Here is a 24,844-nt window from a genome sequence, read left to right on the forward strand (position 1 = left end):
AGGAATAGGCTGCCAAGGAAACACATCATTTTCCATCACCCAGAAGGCTTCAGGTCTGGAGGAATGAAAGTGAAAGTCGCTCAGTTGCGTCGGACTCTTTGAGATGCTGTAAACTATACAATCCATGGAATTCTCCAAGCCAGGAAAACAGGACTTCAACCCTCAGGAAGTGACTGAGAACAAGAAGGTCAAAGAGCTGTCTGAGGCTTGCGGCAGGCGGCTCTGACAGCCTGGGACAGTCCGGGGTCCTGTCCTCAGTCAGGGACCCTGAACCAAGGCAGCGGGGATGTTCTGAACCTGAGGCTCCCGGCAGGATGCAGAAGCCGCCAGGGCCCCGGTCGGGAAGAAGGCCTTCTCGTCAGTTTAAAGAAAGGAATGGTCAGCTGACCAGGGTGACTGTCTCAGGAGTAGTGCCGTGTCCTTGCCCCCATTCCAGCTGGCACCTCGGAAAGCTGCCATCTGATCCGACTGAGAGGAGAGGGGTCTCCCCACTGAGGAGCGTGGCAAGGTGGACCTGGGGTGCAGCAGGTCTCACTGGAGAATGAGGGGCTTGGGGTGAACCCTGTAAGCAGTCCCGGGAGGGGCCTGTCTGGGGGACCCACTGACGCATCCACTGCAGAGCTGTTCCACGTTTCAAACACGGTTCTCCGCCCCACGAGCTCACGGGACCGCTGCTGGAACCCCTGTCTCCTGACTGCCTCGGCCCAAGAGCCGGGGGCACAGACAGCCGTCAGCGCGCACGCCCGCGGGACGCCCGGCTCCCTGAGTGGGGCCAGGGGTCTCTGGGTCCACAGCGCGGCACGGCGGTCTCCAGCGTGCTTCCCAGCCCCTCGTGAAGAGAGAACTCACAGGCTAGCCACGTTCATTCTGCCCCTTTCCTTGCTGAAAGAGCTCCAGTTCTGTTCAGGGCAGCAGAATTTCCTTTAAAACCTGCATTTCCCAGTTCCCACGAGGCTGGCATTGTCGCTCAGAGAGGGAGGTGAGAGCGCCGGGGGCTTCTGAGAGGCTCCGGCCCCTTGACCCGGGTGGGCTCCTCTCTTCCTCACGGCTCCTTCCTGCCCCTCTCTCCCCCTCGCCCCTTCTCTCCTCCTCTTCCGCGTCTTCCTCCCCTTCTTCTTCCCTCCTCCTCCTCGCCCTCATTTTCTCCTCCTTCTTCTGAGGAAAGTTGATGTGAGGCAGGAGGTGGGGCATCCATTTTGTGGCCGTGAGGCATGTGTGAGAAGGAGAGCGTAGAAAGACAGGACTCCAAATGTGACGCCGTTACAGACCTGCCGCCCAGGACTCAACGGCCCCCGGCCGGCAAACACCCCCGGCTGGCGGGGCCGCTAGAGCAGATCAGAGACGCCCAGGCGCCGTTCCTAACTGACCGGGAAAGAGGACTGCTTTGGTCTTGGAAGAGCACGCCGACATATATGAGAATAACTCATCCTGAGGCTTTAAGACAACCCAGTGCTGACCCCAGGCCCGGAAGGGCACAGCTCTCAAGAAGGGGCTTATATCTTGCTGCGGCATCACTTGTACATAGAATCTTTGGGGCAGATGGCAGGATGAGGCACCTACATGAAAATAACAAAAACGCCCCAAAGTGTGGAGGCAAAACCGTGTGAGAAATCCAGAAAGGAAGTCAGTAGGGTGGGCTGGGGTTACCTAGAAAGCCTCGCTGGAGAGGGTAAAATTTGTGCTGAGACTTTGCAACTTGAAAGGCCTATATAACAAAGATACAGCAAGTCCCGTTAAGAGAGGGCACACCTGTGTTTGCTGACTCCATGGGTGCAGTCAACTCAATTTGTCCAAAATTCCAACAAACAGAAGAACTAATAAAGACTATTTGCATCTACAGCTGTAGACCTATGCATCGCTAATTGATGTTTATTAAGACATCTTTGGGGAAACAGAGAAACCCCAAAGGACCTTATTATCCAAAGAGTCAATTACTTCCAAATTGTTTGGATGTTAAGAGTAAGTTAGTACATTGTGGGTTCACATTCAGTCTGGGGTTTGTGAAATAAATGAAGATGCTATGTGTCTGTTCAGCCAGCTAATTATATTCCCCATAAATTTATCCATACAGAAAATCTGTGACTAGACAGTAATTTGCTTAAATTCAGTCTGCATATTAAATGATCATCTGCTTTTTTTCTCTTTGTTTTTGCTTTATTTCATTTTTGTTTTCCTTATTTATATTCAGTTACTGCCTCCAGCCTCCCCAAAAAACAGAAAGCGACTGTAATTAATTTCTAATAAGAAATAATATGAATTCAGATATCATGCAGGAACTTAATCTTTTTAGTCTAATTCCACAGAACGCCCTCAGAGCTCAATTCTGTAGTCATTAGTTGGGCATTCATGTCAAAGGCAAACCCATTTCTAGAAAAATGGAGAAACACAGATAATTTTAGACCCATTAAAAATACAAGAACTGTTCAAAATAGCTAGTCTAGTGCAGATTTTTTTGTTCAGACTTTTTCAGAAACAAGATATGACATAAGTGTGGCCTGATGGGCTAGTTCTCCAACCTTTGACCCGCACAATGCAAGCCAGCCCCCGTTTATCACATGTTCCCAGGCCATCCTGGGTTGGAGATGGTGGAAACCCACGGTACGTTCATAGATAAGAGAACGGTTACAAAGAATAGCTCTGAGTTCTTGCAAGCATCCCCAAACCAGAAGGATGATTAATATTCCCACAATGACCAGAAAAAATGAGCATCAACACCTTTGACAAAAGGTAAGCAGGTTATTTGCTCAAACGGGACAGGGAAATGGCTCATGGGATTTTCCAACACCAAGCTGGGGGCCGAAAAGAGTCCTTAAGTACCGATTTGGCTTAGAACAATAGAATCCCAGAGAATGCCACAGGAGTAGCTTCTAAAGGTTCCCCCTCTTTGCTGGTGACCGGTTTCCTGGGACTCAGCTTTCGGCCCCAGATCACATCGGGGCCTCTCCTGCCCCGGGTCCACGTCGTGTCAGAACTCAGTGGGAGGCACTGCAGGTATAACATAGCAAGAGCTAAGATGTTAGCCCGCCTGTGTTTGTTATTCTGCTTTGCCTGTTTCTCATTGTAAAGAGCCTGTTTTCAACTTTTCTAAGTTTTAAGAATTTTTTCTCAATAAAGTTTAATGAATGGAAAACTAAAGATCTGAACTTTTTTCTTAATGGAGGCTCCTGGGCTCTCTGCTGTCGGGCTGATCTTGTGCTGGGCGCCCGGCAAGGCTGGTGACGGGGCAGTTTACCTAACAAAGAATGTGGCAGTGCCAGAATTCATCGAAGTGGCCGGACTTCTTTGGCCAAAGATATTTACACTGTGATTAAGTTGAAGCCGTGGGAAAATTACACTTCTCGGAGACACAGGCAGCACCGGAGTTTTCCTGGATGTGGGCACCTCTGGGGTCCTCGGGGGAGATGGAATCGGGTGCACACTTTCGGTCTCACAGATGACCATGACCGACCACGTGCTGGACCACCGAGACAAGAGCTGAGTCAGGGCACACTCGTCCCTGCCCCTAGGAAAACAGCGGGGGGCATTTCTGATTCCAAGCCTGGGCAGAGGCTTGGCTTGCTGGCAGATCCAGGGGTCTCCACAGAGGCATGCTTGGAGGGGCTGCAAGAGGACCACTTCCTCCACAGCACCTGGACCCCCACCAGCAGACCCGGAGCCGTTCTTCTGCTAAGGAAGGTGCTCTTGCGCCCAGAGCAGATAATACGAAAACTAAAGCCTGAAAGGAAATATCCATCCTTCTCTGTGGCTCAGATGGTAAAGGGGAATCTGCCTGCAATGCAGGAGCCCCAGGTTCCATCCCTGGGTCAGAAGATTCCCTGGAGAAGGGCACGGCACACCACTCCAGTATTCTTGCCTGGAGAATCCCATGACAGAGGAGCCTGGTGGGCTACTGTCCACGGGGTTGCAGAGTCGACACGACTGAGTGGCCAAACCGTTCACGCATCCTTTGTTGTTCAGTCGCTCAGTCGTCTTCGACTCTCTGCAGCCCCGTGTACTGCAGCACGCCAGGTTTCTCCGTCCTTCACCAACTCCCAGAGTCTTCTGAAACTCATATCCATAGAATCGGTGATGCCATTCCACCGTCTCATCCTCTGTCACCCCCTTCTCCTCCTTCCCTCAATCTTTCCCAGCATCAGGGTCTTTTCTAATGAGACAATTCTTTGCATCAGATGACCAAAGAATTGGAGCTTCAGCTTTAGCATCAGTTTTTCCAATGAACATTCAGGACTGATTTCCTTTGGGATTGACTGGTTTGATCTCCTTGCAGTCCAAGGGACTCTCAATAGTCTTCCCCAACACCACAGCGCAAAAGCATCCATTCTTCAGCCCTTGGCCTCCTTTATGGTCCAACTCTCACATCCATACATGACCACTGGAAAAACCACAGCCTTGACTAGACAGACCTTTGTTGGCAAAGTAGTGTCTCTGCTTTTTGTATGCTGTCGAGGTTGGTCACAGCTTTTCTTCCAAGGAGCAAGTGTCTTTTCATTTCATGGCTGCAGTCACCATCCACAGAGCCCAAGAAAATAAAGTTTCTCACTGTTTCCATTGTTTCTCCATCTATTTGCCATGATGTGATAAGACCAGATGCCATAGTCTTAGTTTTTGAACGTTGAGTTTTAAGTCAGCTTTTTCACTCTCCTATTTCACTTTCATCAAGAGGCTCTATAGTTCCTCTTTGCTTTCTGCCATAAGGGTGGTGTCATCTGCCTATCTGAGGTTATTGATATTTCTCCTGGAAATCTTGATTCTAGCTTGTGCTTCATCCAGCCCAGCATTTTGCGTGATGTATTCTGCACATAAGTTAAATAAGCAGGGTGACAATATACAGCCTTGATGTACTCTTTTTCAGTTTGGAACCAGTCCGTTGTTCCGTGTCTGGTTGTAACTGCTGCTTCTTGACCTGCATACAGGTTTCTCAGGAGGCAGGTAAGGTGGTCTGGTGTTCTCATCTCTAAGAATTTTCCATAGTTTGTTGGGTAGCTTATATAAAGCAAGGCTTGCAGAAATTGATCACTGGCTAAATGCCTAGAAGAAGGAAAGAGTAGGAAGTAGGTGAAAAACATCAGAAGAAAATCATCTGGAAATAATACAGTAAGGAACCTTAACTCCCAAATAAGCATATCTATGCCTACTATCAGGTCGCAGGCATTCGTGTAATCGAATGGGTCCTACTGGAAAGGCCCTTTCTACTGGAATGAATCTTTGTGGATAAATTCATTCATATAACCTTTTAAAGACTGCACATGTGATAGCCATGATATTTGTCTTTCTCTGTCTGACCTACTTCATTTGGAAAATAATTTCTACGTTCATTCATGTCATTGCAAATGGCATTATTTCATTCTTTTTTATAGATAAGATTCCACTGTTTATATGCACTACGTCTTCTTTATCCATTCGTCTGTCAATGGACCTTTTTAGGCTGCTTCCATATTTTGTAGTTTTGGGGTTTTTTAATAGTTCTGAACATCTTGCAATAATAGGCATTACATATTAAATAATGTTTAATATGGTTTATTCATTCATTTCAGTTGGAAGTTATCCTCATAACTTATTTAGAGCTGAGCAGGGTATTAAATATACCTTCTTTCAATCCTTTCCTTTTTACATATGAGGACACTGAGATGTGAAAAGGTAAATTCGTTTAGTCAGAGTTCTGCAACTAGAAAGGATGAAAGTCAAGACTGGAAGCACATCTCCCAAAGTTCACAGCAGTGTTTTTTCCACTTTAGCACTTTGTCTCATTCTCCTTTAGAAGGCAAGGGTCGTAGAGAGTTTGGTCCCCTTCTTCCCCAGCTTTAGAGAAACTTCTGAACGAAAGCTTGATCTCAGAGGGGCTCTGGTATGACACAGGTTAGTACATGAGTTTAAACCTACTCTAAGAGAAATAATATTCTCTTCCTCCAAAAATTAAACATAGAGTTACCGTATGTCTAGCAATTCCACCTCCAATAGCAGCATTATTCATAATAACCAGGAGGTAGAAACCAGCCACGTGTCTATGGATGGATAAATGCATAAATGCAGTGTGATGGGTCCAGACGCTGGAGGATGACTCAGCCTTAAACAGGAAAGCAGTTGTGACACCTGCGCCAACACGGATGAACCTTGAGGACGCCGTGTTCAGGGCAGCAAGCCAGACAACGCGGTGAACGCCACGTGAGACCGCGTACGTGAAGCCACTGGGAGAGTCACATTCGTGCGTGTGTGTGTGTGTGTGTGTGTCGCTCCAGTCGTGCCCGACTCTTTGCGATCCCACGGACTGTAACCCACCAGGCTCCTGTGTCCAAAGGATTCTCCAGGCTAGAACACTGCAGTGGGTTGCCATGCCCTCCTCCAGTCACATTCATAGAGAAAGCAAATAGAAGGACGGCTGCCCAGGGCTGGGGGAGGGTTCTGGGGAGGTGCTGTCTTGGTGGGCACAGTTGTTTAATGTTTGCAAGATGAGCAGGTTCTGGAATCTGTCACACAGTGTTCTGAACATTCTTAATCCTACGGGACCATACACATAAAATGGTTAAGATAGCAACTTTTGTATTAAGTGTTCTTACCACAATTGAAAAACATTTTTTAAAGAAGAATGTTCCCTAAATATAACCACCAAATGTAATGACCTCAATATAACACGGCCTCTAATGCAAACCACAGGCCTACAGGCTCAGATGGGCCTTGCAAAGTCTCAGTTATTTATCTGCAGTCACGGCCAGAAAGAAGGCACAGTAACACGTGGGGGGCAGTGGCCCTGTGCGTCAGGCGTCTGAGTGCAGACCGGGAGAAAACACGGCGATATTCCCGTCTCTTCTCAAACGTCACCAAAAGAAATACTTTGGTCTCACTATCCAGTTTCCGAATCTGCTGAGAAGAACTCAGCTCAAAGACCCTTCTTGCTGCAGGAGAGCTGAGACCACTCATTACAGCTTCAGCAAGAAGCCTCTGGACAGATGGCTTCACCATTTTGATTAAGTGCGTCTATTAGCCTGTTGGAACGCACACATGCGACACGACAGACGTTGCCTGCGCTCACTTAGGGCTTTCAGTCATTTTCTGTCTATGTGTTGTCAGCATCGGGGCCCCTTGTGAATTTGATTCTGTTCAGTTTAGCAGTTTATTCATATTTTGCCATTTTATAGTTATTTCTGAGCAGTCTTCAAGCAGAATGTGTAAAAGAAAATTTTTAAGAAATAAAGAGTGCTTCCGCTGTAGGCATGAGAACTAATTTTAGTTGGGATGAACCACTGAGTCACCGTTAATTCAATTGTGATGTTTTCTGAGCTCCGCCATCATGCCCCATGGGGTCTTCTCTGCCCCTTTTCGGTCCAAACTTCAGTCCTTGCTTGTGGTTACAGCGTCCTGAGCAGCCCCCAGCCCAGCCCACTTCTTCATGCTTCTGTACCCTTTGCAGAAAGCTCCAAGGTCTCTGGTCCCCGGACTCCAAGCACTTGCTCCCTGGCTCCACTCCCCAGGTCACCAGGGGTTTGGCCGTATTCAATCAAGCCTGGGACCCAAACCCCATTGGTCAAGAAGCATCCTTGCTTCGTCATGCTCCTCTGTGTCTCTCACTGGGGGGCCCCCTCAGCAGGCTCTGTGCCCCCTTCAATCCTCTCCCATCCTCTTCATCCACTTCTAATGCTCATCAGAGCCCAGCTGAATTGTTCCTGCATACCTGCCCAAGGAAACGGAAACACACCCACACAGACTGGCAGACGAATGCTCACAGCATCTGGTGCCACCAATGCCCCAAGTTGGAGACAATCCACGTGCCCATCACGTGATGCATGGATGGGTACCACGAGGCCCTTCTGTACAACCGATCACGTTCAGGAATAAAGAAGAATAAACAGCCGATGCTGAGTCATAGATGAACCTCAAAAGCATTATGCTGGGTGAAAGAAAAGAGCATGGACCTAATGATTCCATTTAACTGCACACCCAGAATAGGCAGATCCAGAGGCAGAGAGCAGGATAGAGGTTGTGGGGGGTGAGGGGACAGAAAGTGATGCTTTTGAACTATGGTGTTGGAGAAGACTCTTGAGGGTCCCTTGGACAACAAGGTGATCAAACCAGTTCATCCTAAAGGAAATCAGTCCTGAATATTCATTGCAAGGACTGATGCTGAAGCTCCAACATTTTGGCCACCTGATGCGAAGAGCCTACTCATTGGAAAAGACCCTGATGCTGGGAAAGATTGAAGGCAGGAGGAGAAGGGGGCGTCAGAGGATGAGATGGTTGGATGGCATTATTGACTCAATAGACATGAGTTTGAGCAAACTCCGGGAGATAGTGGAGGACAGGGAGGCCTGGCATGCTGCAGTCCATGGGGTTGTAAAGAGTCAGACACGACTGAGTGCTGCTGGGGCCAGCGTTACACCCCAGGACACCTTCCCACCCTGGGCGCAGGTGACAGAAAGCCCTGCCCAGGTAGATGGGCCCTGCAGCTCACCCAAGGCCTCGCCTGGCTTCCTGTCCCCATCCTATGAGCAGGTCTCCACCTCCTCCCTCTTCACATGAAGCCCAACCTCCTGAAGCCCAGACCAAACCCCTGCTGCCCCTTCCTGGCGTCCAGCTCAGCACCCACCTGCCTCAGCTTCCAGGAGCACGGTTTTCTCACAGGACTGTGTCCCACGTGGTCATGTCTGATACAACAGCAGATCAAGCCATGTTGCATCTTTCTTTGTATTCGCAGAGGCCCCAGAGCATAAGGAATCCCAAGAAATAAGCAACTGGTGGCCTTGGACCAATGCCTGGTCAGTACCCCACCCCAGGTTTGGACCCCGGAGGTCAGCTGCACCGCCCCCACCTCCTGCCTGGACTTCTGTCAGTCCGTGATGCCCTTGTTGTGGGCTCGCAGGCCCTGAGCACCCCCACGGGTGTGACTCGGGCTCCATCAGAAGCCGCCCCCGCTGATTTTGGAGAGCTCCTGCTGAGAGAAGGTCCTCCCCGATCTCAAGCCCGCTTTGCTACTAGCCCACCTGCTGGGCAGCTCCAGCCTTGAGGCCGCACAGACAAGCTCGCCCCTTCCTCCTGGAGAGGCCTCCCCCGTACCCCGTCCAGCTTTCCTTCCTTCCGTGTAGACGTTCACACGCCTCGCCAGCCTGGCCTCACTTCCACCAATGAGCACCGGGGTCCTCGCCCCTAAACTAAGACGGATCATGGTGTCCCCATGCCTGACGCCCCAGGATGAAGCGGGCTGCCCCACCCCACCCAGCACACCACGAGCGAATTCTCCTTCTGGAGGCGCCGCACGGCCAGGCCACTGAGCTCCGTCCCCCAAAACTCTCACTGCTTCGTCGCCCCGGCTGTTCAGCTCCAGCAGCTGTAGACTTGGAGCTTGGGGTGCCTCAAAAGCCCAGCTTTTCAGAGGCTCCCCTGCACCCGTTTCTGCGCCCACTCTGGGGGTTTATTCCTTCGTCCCAGCCTCGTGAGTTCTCAAAGTGGTTTTGGAAAAGATTCTGAGAAAATCTAGATACAGTACTTCCAGGGGATCTTCCCGACCCAGGAATTGAACTGGGGTCTCCCGTACTGCAGGCAGATTCTTTACCAACTCAGCCACTGCGGAAGCCCGTCCACAACCTTACCCTGATCAAACAACCCTTTTCTAAAAAATCATTAAGTAGATTGAGTAGCCAACAAGATGATTACTTTTGTACTTGTGTTCAAAATTGGTATAACTAATGCAAAGTTTAACCTATATATATTATGTGCAAGGGGAAACTCCCGTGTCCAAAAAGAGCTTGACTTTTACTAAGTATCGGTACAGAGATTATAAAGCCATGCCCTTGTCGGGGGTCAGCGGGCCCATTTTCATGATGAACTGTGAGTCACACCAAACACGGGGCCATGAGCCTGGGCTTCTGAATTCAGGTTCTAAAATATGATGGACACCATTCATGGGGGGAAAAGAGAGAGAACTAAAAAGTTGTTCTTGGAAGAATGAACGAAGGAAAGAAAGGAAAGAAGGAGGGAGGGAGGAAGAGAGAAGGAAAGAAAGAAAAGAAACAGGAAAGGGGGCAGGAAGAGGGAAAGCAGAGCTCCCCGAGCCCGAGAGGCTCACGCAGGACTCCAGGGCTCAGGACACTTGGCCGTGCCTTCCTCACCCGCTGTGTTGCCTGCACATGGCCCCTCTGCCGTGGACGGGGAGGTCCTCTCCTGGGGGCACCTGCACGACTGCAGGACTTCGCGAGCCTCTTCCTCATTCTGCTCTGCAGAATTTCACTCCTAGTCGTTGACTTTCTCCTCCAAGAGAGACATTCCACTCAGCACCCTGGCGGGAATGGTGCCTCTGACCTCAGCCTTGGAGGGGACGCCCTGGGTGGCCGAGGAAGACGCCAGTGTCCGCAAGTCAGGCTGAAGACAGAAAAAAAAAAAAGAAGGGAAACTCAGCTCAGGAACGTGGGTGCTTTTCAGCAATAACTTGCAGAAATATAGATTGTGCATTACAAGTAAAGCTCATGCAATCGATGCTACTAGCCCAGGCGGTCTAAGGACACTGTCCCTCATCTGGAACACTGGAGGCCAGCACATCCCAGCAGAAGAGCCAGGCCTGGGAGCCACAGCTCCTGACTAGAGCAGTCGGCCAGCATCCTCGACAGCACTGGGAATAAGGGGTCCTGTCCCTTCTTCACAGAACTCACATCGGGGCCATGAGACAAACTAAACACTATGTTTGATGTTTGTTTAGGCATGAAGGTTGCACAGAACTCATAAGGGATGCAGAGAAAAACCAGATTTGAGACTCGGGTAACTTTCATCCCAGACCCAGCCCAGGGAAGGTAATCAAAAAAATGTTTCTTCCAGTTTTTTCTAAATAGACTCAATACCTTGAGTCCAAGGGGCTGGATGCTCCCAGGTGAGGCTGCACAGGCAGACGTGTCAGACAGCCCCTTCTCTGTTTGGTCCCCTGCTTCCTTAAGATGAGATGAGCCTCCTTCCTGGGCAGACTGTCCCTGGGGACAAGTCTGGGTCACCCGCCAAGGGCCAAGTTACAGCAGAGGACCTGTGACATCAGTCCTGCTTTGAGTGAGGTCCCCCAGAACCAGTGATAGCATCCTCTGAAAAGGAAGGTAAGAGGAAGATGAAAACCAGAAGGCAGAATTCTTCTTAAGAAACTAGTACAAAAAGGGAGGGAAATGGACTAAAACACACAAAGAGAAACTAAAATTAGGTCCTTTAGAGTTTTCATGAAAAAATAAAGGTGATTGTCAAAGTGCCAATTTTCTTTGTTTTTTAGGCTGCACTGTGCGAAATGCAGGGTCTCAGTGCCCCGACCAGGGACTGAACCCCTGCCCCCTGCATTGGGAGGGCGGGGTCTTAACCGCTGGACCACCAGGGATGTCCCCAGAGTAATACTTTTTAGGATCAATTTCTCACATGACACCTGGTCCTTGGGCAAGAATTCTGTGGGTGAGTGGGCTTCCTGGCTCCCTGCTTCCCCCATCCCTGAGTCCCTGCCTTCTGCCCCATCCCCTTGAGCTCCTAGCACTGAAGGGGGTCAGTCTCTCTCCCTATCCCTGCAATTTGAAATCAGCCACAGGACTTGCTTTGATGAATACAGTGGTTCTCAAAGTGTGGCCCGAGGGTCCAGGAGGCCCCTTTAGGGAGTCAAAGATATAAAAGCCTTTTCTGATAAATCTCAGATGCTTCATACCTGTGTCACTGTCTTGACTGTTTGACATTGTGTAACTGGCTTCCAAGCAGGGCTCCTGGGTCAGAATATCAAAGAAAGTGAGGGCCCAGACGGACCCAGGGGTGGAGGGTCAGCTTCTTGCCATCCATGCCTGCACGGTTTGAAACCTGCTCCCCAGCCCTGCGCCCCACCGCGGGCCGGGGGCCTTGATGAAAGCCCCACCATTCCACGGGCTCACCTTTCAGACAGGTGTCCCTGGAGCCCAGCCGGTCCATCACAGCCGCCCGCCCCGCCCCCGACACCCCAGCCTGTGGACAAGTGGCAGGGAAGCCGGAGGAGACTTTCAGCTGTCTCTCCTCAGCCTGTCTGTTAGTGACGGGAAGCCATCCCGAGACAGGACGCCCAGGGCAGCATGCCACCCCCGACAGACACCCACCCACCCGCCAGGCCGCGGGGGAAACTCTTCCCCCAGGTCTCAGGCAGCGCAGATGGGAAGGCCTGCCCAGCTTCCCTCCCTGTCTGATGCTTCAGTGAAGGAGCCGTTCTCATGTTAAAAACCCACCTGTGACCTCTCCCAGCCCCTCCCAGGTTGGAGGGACCCTCAGCAGAGAGGAGACCCATCAGCCCACCTGGGAGGGCATCACGGGGTGGGGAGCAGCCAGGCGCCTGGAGAGATGGGAAAGGGCCCCCGAGAAAGCACCCGGGGCCTGGGTCCACGGGGGTTCCCCAGGACAGGCTCTGGGAGCAAGAGCGGCTTGTAAGCAGATGGCCGGCAGGCTCAGGCAGCCCAGGCCCGCCTGCAGGTGCTCACTGCAGGAGCTGAGGTTTCAGAAACAGCAACTCTTAAATCTAACTGAGATGCTGCCCTTCTAAATCACCCAAGACCCAGGTGATTTATAAATGTGTATCTCAGATGAAGCGTCCATGTGAGAGAAGCGGGGCCCAGAGGCATTTCCAGTGATTTTCAGAGCCATGATGTGGATCCGAGTGCCCAGACCCGTGCACACTTACGAACACCTCGGCTGACTGCGCCCAGTCAGCTAGCCCCCTGTCGCTTGGCTGCCTTTGGTCACTACCACATCCAGCTGTCCTATGGGATGAAGAGGGTCCCAACCAGACCTGGGGCTCAGGCAGGCCGAGGGCCCCAGGGCTCTGAGTCAGTCTGTGCGGAGGGGGCGACTCCTCGGGGGCTTCTGCCAGGAGCGGCGGGCCACGGTGGGGAGTGAGAGAGGCCAACCCAACGTCCTCTGGAGCCCCAGCCTCTGGGGAAGCAGAGTCCAGATAGAGTCAGGCCCATACCCCCAGCCAGCAGGAGGCCCAGCCTTCTTTGTGAGACCCCAGTGAGATACGAGTGTGTGCACACCTGTTTATGTACACGTGTGTGTGTTCAGAGAGCTGCCCAGCTCCTGCCGGGAGCCCTCCTCCCCTGGCTGTGCTGTATGATGGCCTGACACAGGCCCCGACACCTCTGGGGTGTGGGGACCTCAGACACCAGCAGGGCAGCCAGACGTGAACCGAGGCGGGAAGCCCGCTCTGCTTGGCCGGTGGGAGGCTCCCGGGTCATCTGCACTCTGGAGCCTGCCCTGGACCAGCACGGGCCCTGGCCTGCAGCCCAGGCACTCCTCCGGCCTCCATCCCGCACCTCCCCAGAGCCATCCTGGCCCGACCCGTCCAGAGCCAGCCTGCCTGGGGCCACCCCAGGACGGGCCTGCCCGCGGCTGAGAGTCCCAGGAGGTGGGTGCCCACCAGGAGCGCCTCTGGAGCCCCCAGGTGCCCGTGGCCACCTCCCCACCCTCCCCAGGGCCTTGCTCTCGCCGCGCCAGGGTCACCCCTCATCCTCTGGCACGTGGCTGAGCAGCCAGAGGGATCCCCAGAAGGCTGTGCTTCCCAGACAGGGAGGGCGGGGCCGCCTCCTGCAGCCTCCCGTTGGTCCCCAGCTCCAGCCCTGACTCAGCCTCAGTCTTCTCGCCTGTGAAGTGTGCGATAGGGACGAGACCCGCCCACCTGGGAAGTGGGCCTGAGGACGCACGCCCAAGTGTGCACAAACCAGCTAGAGAGGGCCTCCGTGACAACTAGAGAGGGCCTCCGTGACAGCTAGAGAGGGCCTCCGTGACAGCTAGAGAGGGCCTCCATGACAACTAGAGAGGGCCTCGTGACAGCTAGAGAGGGCCTTGTGACAGCTAGGAGAGGGCCTCGTGACAGCTAGAGAGGGCCTCGTGACAGCTAGAGAGGGCCTCGTGACAGCTAGGAGAGGGCCTCGTGACAGCTAGAGAGGGCCTCCGTGACAGCTAGGAGACGGACTCCATGACAGTTGGGAGAGGGCCTCGAGACAGCTAGGAGACGGCCTCCATGACAACTAGAGAGGGCCTCCGTGACAGCTAGAGAGGGCCTCGTGACAGCTAGGAGAGGGCCTCCGTGACAGCTAGGAGAGGGCCTCCATGACAGCTAGGAGAGGGCTTCCGTGACAATGGAGCCTCAGGCCTCACTTGCGACGAGGACGGCAAAGCCAGGTGGGCTGTGTGGATGAGGGGTGTCAGAACGTGGGGTGAGAGCGGTGGGGGACAGTGGGAAGCTGAGGTGTTCGGGGGAGGGACCGCAGCAAGGAGCAGGGTCAATGAGCCCCGGAAGGAGACACCATCCAGGGTGGGAGTCCTGGGGTCAGAGTGAGGGCCCTGGGTAACCCCCTGGGTTCTGAGTGAGGACCCTGGATAACCCCCACCATCACAATGTGGACACTGGGTGACCCTCTGGGGCCACAGTTAGGACCCAGGGTGACCCCTAGGGCCACAGGGAGGACCCTGTGAGACCCTCTGGGGCCACAGTGAGGATGCTGAGTGACCCCCAGGGTCACAATGTGGGCACTGGGTGATCCTCTGGGGCCACAGCGAGGGCCCTGGGTGACCCTCAAGGCCACAGTGAGGACTCTGGGTGACCCCCAGGGTCAAATGTGAACACTGGGTGACCCTCTGGGGCCACAGTGAGGGCCCTGGGTGACCCCCGGGGTCACAATGTGGGCACTGGGTGACCCTCTGGGGCCACAGTGAGGACCCTGGGTGACCCTCTGGGGCCACTGTGAAGACCCTGGGTGATCCCCGGGGTCAATTGTGGGCACTGGGTGATCCTCTGGGGCCACAGCGAGGGCCCTGGGTGACCCTCAGGGCCACAGTGAGGACTCTGGGTGACCCCCAGGGTCAAATGCGAACACTGGGTGACCCTCTGGGGCCACAGTGAGGACCCTGGATGACGCTCTGGGGCCACAGTGAGGGCCCTGGGTGACCCCCGGGGTCACAATGTGGGCACTGGGTGATCCCCTGAGGCCACAGTGAGGACCCTGGGTGACCCTCTGCGGCCACAGTGAGGGCCCTGGGTGACCCCCGGGGTCACAATGTGGGCACTGGGTGATCCCCTGAGGCCACAGTGAGGACCCTGGGTGACCCTCTGCGGCCACAGTGAGGGCCCTGGCTGACCCTCTGGGGCCACCGTGAAGACCCTGAGTGACCCCTGGGGTCAAATGTGGGCACTGGGTGACCCTCTGGGGCCACAGTGAAGACCCTGGGTGATCCCCGGGGTCAAATGTGGGCACTGGGTGATCCTCTTGGGCCACAGTGAGGGCCTGGGTGACCCCCGGGGTCACAATGTGGACACTGGGTGATCCCCTGGGGCCACATTGAGGACCCTGGGTGACCCTCTTGGGCCACCGTGAGGGCCCTGGGTGATCCCTGGGGTCACAATGTGGGCACTGGGTGATCCTCTTGGGCCACAGTGAGGACCCTGGGTGACCCCCGGGGTCACAATGTGGGCACTGGTGATCCTCTGGGGCCACAGTGAGGACCCTGGGTGACCCTCTGGGGCCACAGTGAGGGCCCTGGGTGTGTCCCTGAATCACACTGCAGGTGCTGAGTGACCTGGGAGAGCCTGCCGGTGCCTCTGGGATCCTGGGTCCTCCTCTCCTGTGCTGATCCGCCCTGAGCAGACATCCCAACTTCTCTGAGCCCCGGCCTCCCTGAGCAGGCCTGGCCATCACAGCTCTGCCTGGCGGCCGCCTGGAAAACAATGAGGCCTCGCTGGTCCCTCCGAGCTCAGCCGGCAGGACAGTCCCTTCCAGTCCATGTTGGGACCCCAGCCGACCCCCGGAGGCCACCCCAAGCTGCCATCTGAGAGGGACTGGTGGCCACAGGACCCTGCATCCTCAAATCACTCTCCATCTTTAAAATCCCGCCAGTGCTGTCTCGCTCCTTTGGACCCACCTGAACATCCTGCTAACTTGCCCCCCGCCCCCGCCAGGCGCCTGGCCTCGCTCCGAGCCCAGCCCCTGACCCGAGCTGGACGCACCACCCGCTCTGCGGTCCAGCCAGAGGCCCTGTCCCCGCACCTGCCCCCGCTCCATCCCGATCAGCGACCTTCACCCCGGCTGGGCCCAGGCTGTCCCCTCCCGACTGAGACGCCCATGACCTTTTCCCGTGGGGTCAGCCCACGCAAAACAGCCGTTAGTGTAGTCCCCAGCAGTGGACTTGTGGTTCAGCCTGTGAAAAGCGGAGAGGACTGTATGGATTTCCTGCTCAAACCCTCCAGAGCCCCCAGCTCCAGGCCACCAGGCAGGCAGAGGGCCGGGCTCCAGCTGCCCGGGGTCCACCCTGCGGGCAACGCAAACTCCCAGCGCGTCCAGGCCAGGGATGTCAGGTGGGGCTGCATGCCCGCCCTTCTGCACGTCCACACCGCCTCTCGTCCCGCTCGTCCTGGAGACTCGGAAAGCCTTTCTCAACCAAGCCTTGTCCACGTTAAGAGGCACCCGGCTCCTGAAAGTGCCCCAGGAAGAAACACTGCACTCACCACCTGGACTTCTGTTTACTTTTCTCTTCCACGGCTGTTCTCGTCCTGAAAGTCGCAGGTCAGGGCCAAGACTTTCACATCCCTCCACCTCTGGCCCAGCAGCCCTTGGTTAATATTGACTGAATGAATCAGGGGGCATGTTAGCGGCAGCTCCTTCACACTAGCGTGTGAATGACTGATAGTCATCTTTTCCTGAGAACCACTGGTCCAGGGAGGGGAGGGGGAAACCCCGCACCCACGCTAGGGGAGAGCAGGGACGGCCCCGCCCAGAGAGGCAGCTTCACCCGGGGGACCATGCCTAGCTCTGCGAGAGGGGCCAGGGAAGCAGGGCAGCTTGAGAAACCGGACCGTCTGCGTGCAGAAGCCCAGACGTGATGGGAAGATCCCAGCTGCTGCTGGGCCGGCCTCCAGGCCCAGGGCACCCGGTGGACATGGGCAGCTCACGCAGACTAAGTCACGAAGGGCAGTGAACGGACGTGAGCACTGTCTCTGACTGCTCAATGGCTCTGAGCACGGAAGGGCAGCTCAAACGCCCAGGTGATCTGCCCTCCCCGGAGAGACGGGTCCACCTGCCAGGTGGAGCTGCTGCTACCAACAGTCTCCCGCCCTGGCCCTCCAGAGGAGAGCGGCAGGAAGCAACCAGCCTGTCTGCCAGCCGGGGCCCCTGTGCTTGTTTCTTTGCGTCCAGTCCCGTCCGCTGGACCCCCATTTGGGCTTAGTCCCTTCCTTGCCCCGGGGCTCCCAGCACGAGGCTCCTCCTGGTGCCTTCCCTCCATCCCTGTCCCCATCTTCTCTCCGGCCAGCCAAGCTCTAGCTCCCGCCCACCCCAGCCACGTCCTCACAGGCCTCCTGCCCTGAGGCCTCCCCGCAAGTCACGGTGCTCGTGGGAGCCCAGTGTCCAGAGTCTGGAGAACTGCACGGAGACTGGGGTGACAGCCCTGTCCTTGGAGACTGGGCGGCCCCTCTGTGAGCTGGCATTCCATCACCACGTGATGCTAGAAAGACAGACAGGCAGGGCTTCCCTGGTGGTCCAGTGGTTAAGAACCTACCTGCCAATGCAGGGGACGTGGGTTCGATCCCTGGTCTGGGAAGATTCCAAGTGCCTCGGGGCGATGAAGCCCACGTACCACGACGACTGAGCCCGCGTGCCCAGAGCCTGCACTCCACGGCAAGAGTAGCCACGGCAATGGGAAGTCCACGCGCCGCTACTAGAGAAAGCCTTAGCACAGCAGCAGAGCCCCAGCGTAGCCAAAAATCTACAGATACAGTTTAAAAAAGACAGATGGATACAAGCGACTCTTCCTTGAAATGGAATGGTCAGATGCGGCGAGACCAGCCGCAGAACACCGCCGTCACTTGTTAAAACCATCCCTCACCTCTGTTCTCGTAATAAAGCTCATCAGAATTCATTGCACTGCTTAGAACTATTTCTGATTAACCAGAATTCTGATAGACCTGGATGCTACATAGTATCCAAGTTGGTCAAAATCGGTCAAGGCCATGAAACTTCAAATGAGAAGGAGAGAAAGATGCTATGGAAGATGTGAATTCATGGAATGAAAACAGAGGTGGTCAAAATGGGGGAAGCCACAGAAAGTGGAATGGGTTGTTCTCAAAGCCAGCTTGGAAAAGGACTCTAACACAGGCATACTGGACACACACGTGTGCACTCAAGGACAATCTCGTCACACCTCCCCTTCGTGACTCTCCTCCGACATGGAAACACCATTTTGAACGTTTTACCCCCTCCCCAATTATAGGGAAATAAGTCCCCGGAAATGAAATTCCACACAGTAGATAAATGAACCTCTGCTGATTATCTCATTTATTTAACAAGGCAGGCCCTCTCTTCATGAAACGGCCGTGCATGGAGGAGCCATGAAGGTTTGTGTGGCTTTCTTGGGGGGACAGGAAGGATGAGACCGTCCCTGGGTGATCTCAGGGACCACCATCCATCTGGCGATGCCCAGAGGAGGCTGAAATCAGAGGAAGACACGTGCTGTGTGTGGGGTGGGGCTGCCGGGGGGTGAAAAGAGGGACCACGGCTGACACAGAGTGGAACCCCCGATCAGAACTGTCCTCCCACGGGGACGGTCTCGCCGCACCTGAGATCACGGGGCCCCCAAGCCCGTCGTCAGGGGGACCTCCCCAAGGCCACCAGGGCTGGTGGCCAGCTCTGGGCCCGGGACGCAGAGGCCGTGGTGGGAGCCGGGCCATGACCCTCACCCCTGCCCCCGCGGCCAGCGTCACGGGCGCCACCGGAGCGTCGCTGGGCCCCGGAGCCCCACACCCCAACAGCAGGAGGGTGTCTGCGCTGATCTCAAGGTCCAGTCCAACTGCTCCAACCCCACGATACCAGTGTTGACGTGCCGCGGGCGGCCATGACTCAGTGGCTCTTAACTGCCTGACTCGCGTCCGGGGAAGGCTGCTTGTGTTCAGAAAGTTACCGTGATTCCCCTTTAAAGTCATCATGAGTAGAAACCATCACTTGTATTGGAAGAGAGCGGGCCGTGTAGGGAAGCCCCAGCTTGGACCGACACGTGGACCCGCCCTGCTCCCATCCTGCACCAGGCACCTTCAGAACAGCCAGCAAGATGCGGAGCCCTGGCCGGCAGACCCTGGCCGCACCCGAGGAAACAGGCTGGAGGCTGCTGCACCTCAGCCCAGGGCCAAAGAGGAATCCAGAACCTTCCCCAAACCAGGGACCACCCCGACAGCCCGAGCAGCCGCCACTGAGTCCATCAGGGGCCCTGACCGCTGCGGAGCCTGCACCCAGGGTCCCTGCCTCCGGGACAGGGTGGTGGGGGATGGGCAGGGGGCAGTCTCTCCACGCGGTGTCCCCTGAGCTATGGATGTCACACACCCACATCCACTAACAGAAACACAGCCGGGCTCCAACCTCCTAGGAGACAAGGGCCCAAGGTGGGACCCAAGGACCCTCCTGCATCAGTGTCACTTGGGGATCCTTGTTAAACACTGCAACTCCCCCCGGCACCATCACACCAGGCGCACACGCCACAGCTCCCGGTGGGGCTTGAGAATCTGCATTTTATGAAGCCCCCCAGAGGATTCTTCTGGAGGAGGGAATGGCAACCCACTCCAGGATCCTTGCCTGGAGAATCCCATGGACAGAGGAACCTGGTGGGCTACAGTCCCTGGGGCCACAAAGAGTTGGCCAGGACCAAGCAATTAAGCACAGGGGATTCTTGAGCAAACAAATCTAGGCGTTTACAAGATAAAGGAGGAAATAGGCTGCGAGTGCCTAAGAGGAGGAGGAGCCCAGGAAAGGCCAGGTTCATCCTGGCTCTGCACCAGCAGGCCTGTGCCACCCCGGGGTGGGGTTCTGCAGCAACGTGGAGCTCAGTGATGGTGAAAGAGCCCCGGCACCCAGGTGTGCAGGGTCTGTGGTCCGCAGGAGCACAGGGGTCAGGCCTCGGGCCCTCGTCCAGCCAGAGGCCTCCGACCATGCACGTGGAGTCTTCGGTACTCGGCTGCATGGACGGGGAGGAGGCAAATGCGTGCCAGGGACCGAAGGCTGGAACACCGCACTGGAGACAAATATTTATTCCAGGGACGCTTGTCGTCAGGCTACACCACAGATAAGATTGGCGTGCCACGCTGCAGATAAATGGAGTCACGTGTCACATGCCACCCTGGGTCCCAGCCGCACGCAACCCGGCCACCCCAGGCCGCAGGCAGAGCCCTGGCTGCCCCCTCCCCTGGCCTCCCAGCTGGACCCCCCCTCATGCAGCGATCAACACCTGCTCCAGCTCCCCTAGCAGCTGACTGCTGAGAAAGATCAGAGGGAAAATGCAAGCGAAGAGCCAGGAAGCTGAGTGCAGCCCTGGGTGGGAGGAGGGGGCGGGACGGGACTCAACCTTGAGCCTCGGTGGGCACCCAGCGGACCCTCTGGCTGGCGCTCTTCTCCCAGCTCTGACTGCTTTATTTTTTTAAAGGCTGGCTTAGTATTTTAACTAGATAAAAGTCTTCAAAAGATCTGTTTGTTGATAGTGGTACACGGTGTAATGGAACACCAGGGAATAACCAAAACCTGTCATTTCACAGGAAATCTGAACAGGCTTGGGGACTGCAGAACAATGTACAACGAAGACTTGGTTACTGATGCTAAAGATTTGTTTGTTCATACAGCAAGTCCCCTACAGACGAGCGAGCTCCGTTCCGAGGGCGGGGTACACCTTTGACCGTGGCCCACGCTGGCTGTCCATCAAAATGCAAGGAGAAAAAAGAAAAACCAAGGAACGAACAAGCCAATTCTGGGCTGAGGCACTATTTCTGCCGAGTTGCCCATTTCTACAGAGCTCGGACTCAGAGGGACACACGTGAGCTCCCTTCTCCCATCACTTCCATTCTAACATGTGTGTAGTTCATAGGAAGTTAGCATGCAGTCATTTCAGTTCTAACATGTGTGTGGTTCATGGGCAGTTAGCATGCAGTCTCCCAGCAAGGCCACAAGAGAAGTCCTTAGAGACTGGAAAAGTGGAGTGGGGGAGGGCTGTAAGTCAAGGAGGACCACATCTGGTAACCGCCCAGGGGCTCTGGAGCCAGAGAGTGCCTGGCGGTCACCGAGGGCCCGAGGGGAGAGGCGGCAGGGGCAGGCCCAGGGACCACGAGGAGGACCCACAACCTGCCCCGGGGGAGGCGCTCTGCGACACCAGCTGAACAGAGAAGTGTGTTCGGGCTTAAGCTCAGAAAGCTATATCCAAGATCCGAGCACCCTTAGCGTGAGAGCAACGCTAAAGTGGTAACCGGAAGACTCGGTCCCCGGGCCGGCCGGACCATGACCAGTGCCGGCCCCCTGGCCTCCCTGTGTCCACGACTCCGTGTCCAGAGCCGGGCATGGAGGGGCGGGGATGGGGAGGAGGGCAAGGCTTGCGTTGGCCCCTTTGACCCCGATGTTCTGCCTTCCTGTGACTCACTCCAGCCCCGGTGGCTCGTCACTGGGCCTCCCAGGGAAGCCAGAGAACAATTGGAGGCGAAGAGGAGAGACCAGGGCATGGGGTTCCGGGCCTGGCGGGGGAGGCCCCGTGACACCCGGCGAGGGCTGACTCAGGCAGTACTTTTCCGACACGGGGGCCGGAAGTGTCCCTGAGCACGCAGGGCCCGCAGCGGGCAGCGCCTGCAGCGTATGGCAGGGTTCAGCTCTTGCCCCAGCACAGAAAACAAGCGAAATTCCTGGCCTGCTGCTGTCAGCTATGCCCTGGATTCCAGGTCGAGTCCGGTCCTGCCCGCGGAGCAGAGTCAGGGCTCACTGGTTCACTTGGTTTGAGTCACCACCAGCACCCTCCGAGAGGTCGTGATTCACGGCCGTGTTATTTAGGGAAAGAGTCGCAAAGCCACCAAAAAGCGCCTTCCTCTGAGCCGCCTCCAGCCCCAACTTGGCCCTCTCAGAGCCTTTGTTTTGCGGTAGGGACGCAGCCAAATCTCGGCTTCCTGGGCTGGGCAACTGGGGGCCTCGGATAAGCAGAACCCTGCCACGTTCAGTTTGTCAGACTCAGAGGCAACTCACTGCCAGTTCTGGATGCCCCGGGCCCCTCACAGAGCGAGTTCCAGCTCTGAGCCCTGGCAGGACCACAGAACGGTTTTTCAGCTTCCCCCGCAAGGCCCGGTCAGATCCCCAGGCCCCTGAGTCAGGGTGGACACCTCCGCAGCAAACGCCCCGTCCTTAACCCTGAGCAAACCCTGAGCAAACCCACGCTCCCCCGCCTCCCCACAACAAAGGCTTTATTATTATTGTCTTTCCTTACAACCAGGAGCGTTCAAGCTCTTCCTGATCCTTCCGAAGTCAGGCTGCCACCAACCTCCAACAGAAATGACATTTGAATGAACATATTTGGGGGAAAACCCAAAAGAAAGAATCCTGAAGAACTGCTCTTGTCTGCTTGTGGGACCAGATGAACAGAAAGTCTTTCTAACTGTGTGGAGATCAAACCAAAAAAAGAACGAAATGTTCATGTAATAGGTCTTCCGTTTTATTCTGAGATGCCTTTTTTTGAGCCCATCATTTTAAACTCAAATGGGGCAGAACTTGGTTCCATACATTAAATACCATGATGACTTGTATTGATCCCTGGGTCAGGAAGATCCCCTGGAGAAGGAAATGGCAGCCCACTCCAGTATTCTTGCCTGGAGAATCCCATGGACAGAGGAGCCTGACAAGCTACAGTCCACGGGATCACACAGAGTCAGACACGAATGAAGCAACCTAGCACGCATTAGCACTTAAAATCTAAAATATTGCAGTAGTGTCATCTTACATCAAAAGTTCAATTTCTTCCTAGAAATAAAGGAAAAAAAGAATAGATTCAACATATAAATACATCTGTAAAATAAAACATTCAAAAATTAAATGAGTCTTGAGTAAATGTTTCCAACTCATATAATAAAGGAAGGCGAATATTCACTAAACAAAAAAAAAAGCTATGGAAATAGCTGCTAAGATGAAGACAGAAAATTAGAACAAGAAACAGAATTGACCCAAAAAAGGGAAATAAACATGAGTAATAAAAATTAGCTTAGTTAGTTTAAAAGAAACACAGATAAGACAACAGGGCAGCATTTGCTTGACTTAGTCAGGGCCTGCGCCCACAGCACTAAGGGCTTCCAGGAACAAAGTTCCCATAATAATTTAATTATTATCTGCAAATAATTTGATGATATTGGCCCAAAGACCTTTAAAAATGTTTATGTACACCGAAGAATCAATGTTTTTGAACTGTGGTGTTGGAGAAGACTCTTGAGAGTCCCTTGGACTGCAAGGAGGTCCAACCAGTCCATCCTAAAGGGAGTTAGTCCCGAATTTTCATGGGAAGGACTGATGGTGAATCTGAAACTCCAATACTTTGGCCACCTGATGCGAAGAGCTGACTCATTAGAAAAGAGCCTGATGCTGGGAAAGATTGAAGGCGGGAGGAGAAGGGGATGACAGAGGATGAGATGGTTGGATGGCATCACCCACTCGATAGACATGAGTCTGAGCAAGCTCTGGGAGTTGGTGATGGACAGGGAATCCTGCTATCACGCTGCAGTCCATGGGGTCGCAAAGAGTCGGGCATGACTGAGCAACTGAACTGAACTAAACAGATATACTTTGGCCCAACAGGTCCACTTTTAGAAATCTATCCCAAGGAAACAACTTTTAAAAAATGCCAATAAAAACATTCCCAAACCACTTCATACACTGACTGCAGCCATGAAATTAAAAGACGATTTTTTCTTGAATGGAATACTAGACAGTGTATTTAAAAGCAGAGACACCACTTAGTCAACAAAGGTCAGTAGAGTCAAAGCTATGGTTTTTCCAGTAGTCATGTATGGATGTGAGAGTCGGACCATAAAGAAGGCTGAGGGCTGAAGAAATGATGATTTCAAATTGTGGTGCTGGAGAAGACTCTTGAGAGTCCCTTGGACTGCAAGGAGATCAAACTCCAATACTTTGGCCACCTGATTTGAAGAGTCAGTTCATTGCAAAAGATCCTGATGCTGGGAAAGATTCAAGGCAAAAGAAGAAGCGGGTGGCAGAGGGTGAGATAGTTAGATGGCACCACTGACTCAATGAACATGAATTTGAGCAAACTCTGGGAGATAGTGGAGGACAGAGGAGCCTGTTGTGCTGCAGTCCATGGGGTCAAAAAGAGTCAGACACGACTTAGTGACTGAACACCACCAACAAACAAAAACATATTTTGCGGACAAAGACAGGCATTAAACGTTGTTTGTAAATAGAAGAAATTTTAAACCGAAAAGCAAATCTAAGCCACAGGATACTATTCAGTCATTACAAAATCCTGTTTACAACAATCTCTTAATGACCTATATGGAAAAGAATCTAAAAAGAGTGGGATATATGTATAACTGAGTCACATCACACCTAAAACATAAAGAACATGTAAATCAACTACACTCCAATAATTTTTTTTAAATCTCAAAGAGTATAGGAAAGTAATGGGATAATTCCTGAAGTAAAAAAAGAATACTGTTTTAATGGACCATACACACAGTCACTGAAAAAATATGTCTGAGGAGAAAACAATGACCAGAGTGGTTGTTATTGTGCCTTTGATTTTATTTCTTTTTCTATTTTTTTAAGCATTTTACGTTTTCAAAATATTCTGTAATCCACACAGATTCAGTTCAGTTCAGTTCAGTCATGTCCGACTCTTTGCGACCCCATGAATTGCAGCACGCCAGGCCTCCCTGTCCATCACCAACTCCCGGAGTTTATTCAAACTCATGTCCATTGAGTCGGTGATGCCATCCAACCATCTCATCCTCTGTCGTTCCCTTCTCCTCCTGCCTTCAGTCTTTCCCAGCATCAGGGTCTTTTCCAAGGAGTCCATTCTTCGCATCAGGTGGCCAAAGTGTTGGAGC

The 24,844-nt window shown here is 53.8% G+C and overlaps 1 long non-coding RNA gene across 6 annotated transcripts; it reads right to left on the reverse strand.

The window, feature by feature from the left end:
- Nucleotides 1–1,605: 1,605 nt before the first annotated feature.
- On the reverse strand, nucleotides 1,606–22,820 carry LOC147373382 (uncharacterized). Of its 6 annotated transcripts, none has more exons than XR_015163076.1 (4): nucleotides 11,648–22,820; nucleotides 10,821–11,051; nucleotides 10,098–10,347; nucleotides 1,606–5,028 (listed from the first exon to the last, which is right to left on the reverse strand). It is a non-coding gene; the product is annotated as an uncharacterized LOC147373382 (long non-coding RNA). The 6 variants fall into 6 exon arrangements; XR_015163078.1 differs by lacking the exon at nucleotides 1,606–5,028 and adding an exon at nucleotides 5,569–8,636; XR_015163080.1 differs by lacking the exon at nucleotides 1,606–5,028 and having other exon boundaries at nucleotides 9,631–10,347; nucleotides 11,648–11,702; nucleotides 16,457–22,820.
- Between the last annotated feature and the right edge of the window lie 2,024 nt (nucleotides 22,821–24,844).

The sequence above is a fragment of the Bos grunniens genome, chromosome 4, assembly GCF_055505025.1.
Source record: "Bos grunniens cultivar Pamir isolate PY7600 chromosome 4, Bosgru_T2T1.0, whole genome shotgun sequence".
NCBI lineage: Eukaryota > Metazoa > Chordata > Mammalia > Artiodactyla > Bovidae > Bos > Bos grunniens.